At 36.8% G+C, this 8,203-nt stretch overlaps 1 protein-coding gene across 2 annotated transcripts in view; it reads left to right on the top strand.

The window, feature by feature from the left end:
* The window catches only part of DNTT (DNA nucleotidylexotransferase), a 114,647-nt gene extending 106,710 nt beyond the window's left edge, over positions 1 to 7,937 (top strand). The window contains exon 12 of one of the 2 annotated variants that reach the window (XM_083844007.1): positions 2,523 to 7,937. The gene's annotated coding sequence lies outside the window, so the exon portion shown is untranslated. The remainder of the gene's footprint in view (positions 1 to 2,522) is intronic. The other variant, XM_083844008.1, reaches the window with a different exon arrangement.
* The last annotated feature ends 266 nt before the right edge of the window (positions 7,938 to 8,203 follow it).

Genomic DNA, 8,203 nt, shown 5'->3' on the forward strand with positions numbered 1-8,203 from the left:
TAGAACTTAAAAAATGCAGAACTGATTTCTCTGTTAGGTAAATTCTACTAAGGTCAGTAGTAGAGATTTTAGTTCCAAGAGGCACCTCTGTTACACAGCTTTTGAGTACTTAAAATCTGTCATATTTGCTGTTTCAAAGGACTTTTCTATCTGTGCTCCATAACAACTATGGTAGGACCTAAAAGCCAATGGTTGCCCTTGTGAAAAGTTCCAAATTCTCCCTTCCTTTTACTGCAAGATTGAGAGATTTGTTCCCTAAGATTTTCATTGGGTTAAACGATCAAAGAGCAAGCAATAACCTTTTTAGCTTTTTTTTTTTCTTTTTTTCTTTAATCCTGAAGTATCTGTTTTGTTCCTGTAGTAAGGCCTCCTGAGAGGTAACTAGCTGCAACTTATGGAAGGCAGGATGGAACTCTTAACCGGGATTTTGTGTGACCATCACATGTGGAGAATACTAATTAATAAATTATTCTAAAAATATGAGCGGTCTCAGTGAATCATGTCTCAGACAACTGAATTGCCATGAATTAAATCCTACACCAAAATTTTCTGAGAGACAAATATCTACATCTCACTCTCAAAAAATCAGGTCATCCATGAGAAAGATATCCAAGCAATGAAACGAACTTCATCCATGCTGTATGCTCATGATCCATATCCTCTGGGATGAGAACTGATTGAACAGTGAATATTTAAACTTGAAGTGGTTTTAAGGTCTGAGACAACCTTGAAGACTAAAAGCTTGTGGACTATCAGGATTAGAAATGGATGACTGCAAGATTCTTGGAAGTCCCATTACCAGTGGTAAACAGCTTTTGTTTCTCTTTCTGATCCACAGCAAGGTTTTTAATAAAACATGAAAATGGTCCCAGATAGAGAAAAGATTTTGTAATCTTTAACTCTATTTAGCATTTTTATTTAAGAATGTTCAGACTTACAGAACAAACAGAACATTGCTTTTGCAGGTGAAGGTGTCGAAAAAAAAAAAAAGAATGATCTTTTGAACAATAGTTAAAGAAAAGTTTTCAAAAATCTGTACAACAGCTCTTAGGAGAGTTTACTCAAAATAATTGCCCAAGATATGTTTGACTATACTAGATTTATGACTTTCTCATTTCACAGTTCTAGAATTTTTTTTTCCAGAGTCTCTTTGTCAATGTATTATTATACTTGCCATTTCTATCACAAATTCCATGAATTTGAAGTTACACAAATTTGGAGTTTTCCACAGAATACTGAAAAATGGTACTTTTAGTTCATATTTTGGCAGGTACATGATCTATTCTAGCTATTTTGGAGTTCTTTCTGACAACTAATCATAACCACTTAACTATTTCTACTGCTTTTTAATTCATTCTTGGATCAGGAATACAAAGGATACAAATAAATTGATGTACACAGTTAGGGTAGAAGGAACTGGAACGATCCTATCAAGTTTAAAGAGTTCTTGAATAAGTCAGTGATTTCCTGCAGCATTTGTTCATCCTCTGCATCCTTGCCCCAGACACAACTTTATTTCCTCCCACAGTTGCTGTCTGGTCTTCCTGAAGAAATTTTCTTATTGACAGAGATAATTTAGTTCGGCAATTTCAAAGGGTTTTAATTGTGTTTGGTCTGTGAAATTAACAATCTAGATTTCTAGTAATGGGTTAAGGAATTATTTTTCATCCATCAGTGGGCAGCTTTCTTTGATTGATATTTAGATAATAGAGTATAGGATAGCTACCAGCTGCGTCTTCAATATACAGCACTCATAACAAGAATGGCAATAAGAATGTTTCAGTTAATGCTTGTTAGCATTTAAAACCTTTATAAAAGAAGATTGCTTTTTAAGAATACCTGGACCATCTGTCATTTCACCATTCCTATCACATGAGAAATACAAGTGTGAGAAACATGTTGAGGACATGGCATCAAGATATATGTTAGATTGTTGACAAGGCATGTGGTTTAAAAGGTATAAGAAATGTCAGAGCCTGGAAAGACGTTGGATTATTCTCAGCTATGAAACTACTGGGCTCTTAGTGAACAACCACCACATCGTAGTTTCAGTAAAATTAACAAAAAAAATAATAGGATTGGTTACTTCTTAGCCTTCTTACAGACTGCACTTAGACTGCACCAAGGAGCATTAAAATGAATGCATCATTAGTATAAACCTAAAAATAACAAAACTGACAGAATCAGCATCTGCTGTTTTTTGGCTTTTTTTTTTTTCTTGTCACAAAACAGCAAAAAGAAAATCATTGCCAGCTGCATAAATGAGACATCTTTGTAAATATTTAAACAAACATTGAAATAACCTTTCTAGTTTTGTACAATAAGTAGTACAAGCTAGCAAGTATTACTGTTCCAAATGTGCTGCTTTCTCAGTTCTATAGTCAATGGAAAGATATAATGAACTTTATTTTAAAAGAGGATTCACCCAAGTGTATTGTGTTAGTTTTCATGGTTTTTTAAGACATCGATTGGGTGCTTTCTAAAGTGTTTGTAAGGGATTTTTTTTTTTTTTTTTTTCCCAGACATGCCATTGGAGTTAAATAAGCATGGTTTTGTTTTGGTAAACTTTTTGGCTTGGAAGCTAATAATTCTTGAAAATCAGTACATATCCTCCCTCCCACCATCCCCCACCAGCTTGGACCAGCACATTGATCAGGTAGTCAGCATCAGCACTGATAGATGAACTTTCCAAGAGTGTGGCTGCATCTTTGTCAAGGTCACACATCTCCATCCTGACCTAAAAGCAAGCCAGTAAACGAACTGCTGTTTACTCCTCCAGCAAGACGTGTGTCCATCAATGTTTCACTGCTCTGTATGGGAATGGACGAGTTTGCAGAGATTCTGCTTCCTATGAGATGCTTTTCCAAGCAGCCAGGAGTTGTCCAAGGCATTCTGTATGTGAAGAAACATCCCATGCAGCTATTTCACATGGATTCCTCATTGGACCCACTTATTCCTAACAAAGAAAGTATTCTGCTTTAACCCATTTTGGAAGTGTATAACACTCAAACACAAAAAGACAAATGTACAGAAGCACAGGTTTGTTTTTAAATGAAACCAATAAAAAAGAGGTGATATACTTTGATTTCACGTCAAACTTGTTTTACAAATGCTTTCTGATATAAACAAGCCCCCAAACTAAAGCTTTCCAATCGAAGCTAGTGAAGAGCAGCCAAAAAGAGAAAATAAGTTAAAATGATTCAATTTGATACTGCTGTTTTAGCAAAAATGCATAAATAAGAAAAACAAAACAAAAAAACTCCACATAAACAATTGCCAGAATGTTGTTTTGCTTTAAGAATGTATTTTCAATCTTGATATTTGTGTTTCACAACATATGGGATATTCTGTTCAAGAGAAGTAAATATGATCAGGGTTACAGAAAGATGAGCTAGCAGTACACTCTGCCCTTAGTCATTCCAGCCACTAAAGAACTGGATGTTTACAGTTCATTTTACACCGCTCTTCTTTTGCCCTATTCTGCCAAATGTCTCTATTTGAGCATTGAACATGCCTACACCATTATTACTGATTATATACTTATATATTGGAATATCTTTTTCTTTTCTCTAAAAGCAGTGCTGGCTTTTTCTCAGAGATGATCCTCTTGATTATTCAGAGTGATGATTCCTTAGAGTACTCTTAAATGAGAGATGACAATGTACCGTGGAGCCACCCCCAATCTTCCATTCCATGTTCACATTCCATTACAAAGAACTCTGGTAGAGCAAGACCCTGGAGAGTAATGTTTTTACAGTTTCATTACCATCTAGTGTATTAGACCATGGCAAAAACAGAGATTAATAAAAAATATATCCTGTTACAGTGAATGATCACTTGGCAGCTTTGGTTATTTTAAAACTTTATCTAAGCTCTGTAAACTAAGCTTTCACCATCTGTTCTACCTTCCAATTATAAATGCAGAAAGAACATAATTCACAAGTGTATCATAAAAGTGGATAATGCAATTGATTAAATGATATTGCTATGTGTATGTGTGTTTGATTATTCAGTTCCTCTATTTTCCTTTTTAACTCATAAATCACTCCAAACACATCATACAGTGACTTTTTCTTGGCAAACAGACAAGAGATGTATTCTTTCACATTGGGGGGAGGCAATGGACTGATGATAATGATGGATGGAGGGAGAATACCAGAGAGTTACAAATACTGTCAAACATCAAGTGTGCATGCTCCAATTCTTTGAACAAGTTGGACCAACCTGCTCTCTTGCAGTACTTCAGAACATAAGGACCTACTTGGGAACTCTTACAATAAATAAAGAGCAAGGAAGTATTTGCTCGCTTAAATAGCATCTCACATTCTGCATATAACCTTTTGCATGGCATTACGTTATCTGCACATTGTTATGAATTGAAATCTTGGTGCTTTGTTTTGGTATGTGATCCAGGTGCTTTTATTACTTTCAAAGATACTAAAATGAATTTCATTTCTATTACATGCTAAGATTAAGTTCAACTTGACTTGGGCGCTGGTAAAATAGAAAAAAACCACTGTATGGTAAGGCAGTTAGGAAACAGTGAAGTTACATAATAAGTGGGGAAAAAAAAAACTTGTGTTGCCATAAATAGGAAATGTGAAATGAGTTCACAGATTTCAATTAATAGTAAAACATGAAGCACAGTGTAGCTTTTAAAATACTTAATTTCCTTAAAGCTAACAGGTTCTAGGGAATTCACTACAACTGGTGGAAAATGATACTCCAACCCAAAGTCTGTCTTGATGAGAGCTTGCTCAGGCAGGATGAAATAGAAATTTGAAGGGGCTTCTACAAAGATCTAGTAAATTTGTAGGTTCCCTCAGGGTTCACATGTCTGAATATGTACCTAATACTAACTGCACTTTCTTTTCCACTGTTTCTGCAGAATCTTTTCTGTAATAATATGCTTAAAGTATGTACATTTTGCCCCACTTAGTGTGTCCTAACTGTGTCCATAAAACACAATGTACAAGAATGTATTTGTCTGAATGGATGATAGAAAGTATTTGTGATCAAATCTGTTTTGAAAGATGCTTAAAAGTAAGCAGAAGAAAATTTCATGTTTATCTTTTTAGCATTACTCAACCTATTAGAATTACACTCTAGTTTCTGTGGTTCTCAATTTTTAGCTTACTTCCTCCCAAACAAATCTTCTGTATTGTTAACTTTGTTGCGTGATTTAAGCAGATAAGGAGACAGAGTTCTTCATGACATTAATGTACATTTAATTCAGATCATTACTTCTGCAGTTGGCCTCAATCTTCTTCTGAGAACTACAGTACACACCCCAGTCATGTCCTGTCATCTCTTTTGCTCTTTCTGTAATGTCGTCTTTCCTCTTTCTGACAGGTAATTTAGACAGCCTGCCACATACTTTCCTTGCATATGATTCCACTGGATCTGAAGGGATTGAAAGATGGAATGTGGTGGAACAACACAATCTGTAGCATGTCTGAGTATTTTTATAAATATTTTAAAATATTTGCATTGACTTTGCAAGGATTTCCTATGTATTAGCAATGCAGTCTGGATAGAGTAGTAGCATGGCTTTGCCAGGAAATAATGCATGGTAATTTCCTCACGAGACTTTTTAACATCAACAAATAATATTTTTTCTTGTACTACTATGTAAAAAAAAAATGTAAGCTTACCATATATTTGCTTGGAGGTAAAATAAATGTATAATGGATTGTTAAAAAACAAACATTAAACATAAGGAAGCTTAAAAACCCTGATAAATCCCTAGGTGGATACATGACACACTCAGCCATAATGCTAGTATTTCTGTTAGTTGTGAACCTATCTGCAGTGATGTATTGCTTAGAACAGCAGACAAACCAGGCAGGTGTCAAACAGCACATATATCAATCAATAAGACACATAAATTAGGTGCTAATACTTCATCTTAAAATGTATTGGCATATGCAAAGTCTCATTTACTTCACAGGGCTAAGCCAGGACATGGTAGGTCCAAGCACAACAGTAAGTGGTGGAGCCTTAGGACTGGAGCCAAACTCACTCAAATCCACAGGACAACTTATAATGACTTTCAGCAGACCGTTAATTGGTCCTCAAATCATTTATTATGAAATCTGAACAGATATCTTTTAATACATCCAACATGTTATTTGTGAATATAATTTTTGCAACCAGCCTGTCTCTGCCATTGGTATGCTGGCTCATTGTATCAAAATTGGCTTCACAAAAGAAACTACCATCTGAAGCCAGAAAAATACCTAATTATCCTGAGTTCAGAGCTGGTTGTTATTTTGGGGGTTCATTAAACTAATTCAAATTGATGAACCATTTACTTTTGTTGCTAAAATGTTCATGTTCTTCTAGAGGTCAACAGCAAGTGAGCAGTTTTCTAGCAAAATAAGAAATTATACCATTCCAAACGCAGACAAATACCTCCAACACACTGCTAGGTAGCCTGCATATGCAACACTTAATTTATCTGCTTGTCTCCTACTTTTTCTGAGCCTCAGTTCTCCCTTCACGTGCTCTGTGCTCATCTCTTCTACTAGTCGTCGTCTTTTTTTTTTTTTAATATATATTGGATTTTCCTTCCTTTACATTGTCTTTTTGTTTAAATGTTTTTTGTTTGTTTGTTTGTTTGTTTGTTTATCTTTAGTGAACTTTAAATCTTACACTGGAATCAGAGTTTAATTTTCAAAAACACGTTTTCCTCTTTGGTTTGAAACTCGGCAAAGAAATAAAAATTCCTTATTATACTCAAACTTTAAAAACCTTAGGAGACCTAGAAGAGAAATCTCCAAGGGTTCAGTATTTTTAAAAAGAGATTAATTCTTTCTCTAAAGCGGTGTTTTAATATGGCAGGTTTTTTGAGTTTTTCTGTAACCAGAGATCACGTTTTTACTTTCCATTAAAGAACAACCACAGAGATACTAACTCTGCTTGACAATGTTTATAGCAGACATTATTTAAACTATAATATAAATGATTTTAAGATATGAAGTCAGTTGTACACAGACTCTAAGAGACTCTGATCAGCGATGAGAAATTGTTCACTAGATAACTAATTCATATGGCTCTCTGCAGAGCAGAGCTGTTTTGGCCAGCTGCCCATATTCACTTCATCACACGTTTAAGTTTAATTAGACTTTGTAGACTGATGGATTATAAAGCCAAAAGGGAGATATTGGGATTGCCCAGGCTGACCTCGTTTCCAGTAGGGGCCAGAGAACTTTGCTGAATAAATCCCCCTTCCAAGAACAAGTCTTTTCAGCCAGGTATCTGCTTTTGTTGTACAAACTATGGTGATGAGTTGTAACCCTTATTACTATTGACCCAGTGTTTCCACACTACTCTCACTGTAAGGGCTAAGTTAGCCTTCAGACATTTTCCTTATCTTAAGCTTTGTATCAGCCAGCATCGGCCCCTGAACTCATTTTCCTTTCAGGGGCCTGGGGAGACCCCTGCTCTCAAATGTCTGCCTGCAGCAAAGCCTCCTTGGTGTCCCGCTGGCAAGGCTCTCTTGGCCACCTGGCGGCTGCTTCCAGGCCTAGCTGGTCGGCCCAGGCAGCTGGTGTCCACGCAGGCCTGTCTGGGCCTCCTGCGTTTGCCACTGTGGAGAAATGCCTCCCTCCCACAGTCTGCTGCCACCCCTACACACTGGGAGTGGAGCAGCCTACACAGATGGTACTTTTTTTTTTTTTTTTAATATACCCTCAGAAATGAGGATTTGAAAAATGACCGCTCCGCACTGCAGTCCTGGGGCAGAGTAGGTGCCTTTACAATGTTTAGCAGCTCAGACCTGTGCGTGGACCTGCCATGGCTGTGACTGAATGCCTGAATGGGCACAGCCCAGTCTAACACTTCCTGGGGAAGCAGCTCCTCCCTCAGCCCTTCCAGAGAATCTGTGCCCATCTGTGAGAGCCAAGTGGCTCCACATTATGCTAAAAGAGGTTCAAAGGTCTCTTGTGACAAGTCACCCACTAAAAAAAGTCCCTCTCTTGGGGATGTCATGGCCTGGATGGAGCCCAGTAAGGTGTTGAGCCTCTGGGGTTGGATTTCCCAGTTGCTGCTAAGTAGTCAGCAACTTACACAGTTATGTCCCCAGATGGCAAATATAAGTGTATTTTATACAACCTGTGGTGATGAGTTTTAACTTTTATTATTATTGACCTAGTGTTTCCACACTACTCTCACTCTAAGGCCTTTTAGCCTTCAGACATTT

This window comes from Anser anser, assembly GCF_964211835.1.
Source record: "Anser anser genome assembly, chromosome: 7".
Taxonomy (NCBI): Eukaryota; Metazoa; Chordata; class Aves; order Anseriformes; family Anatidae; genus Anser; species Anser anser.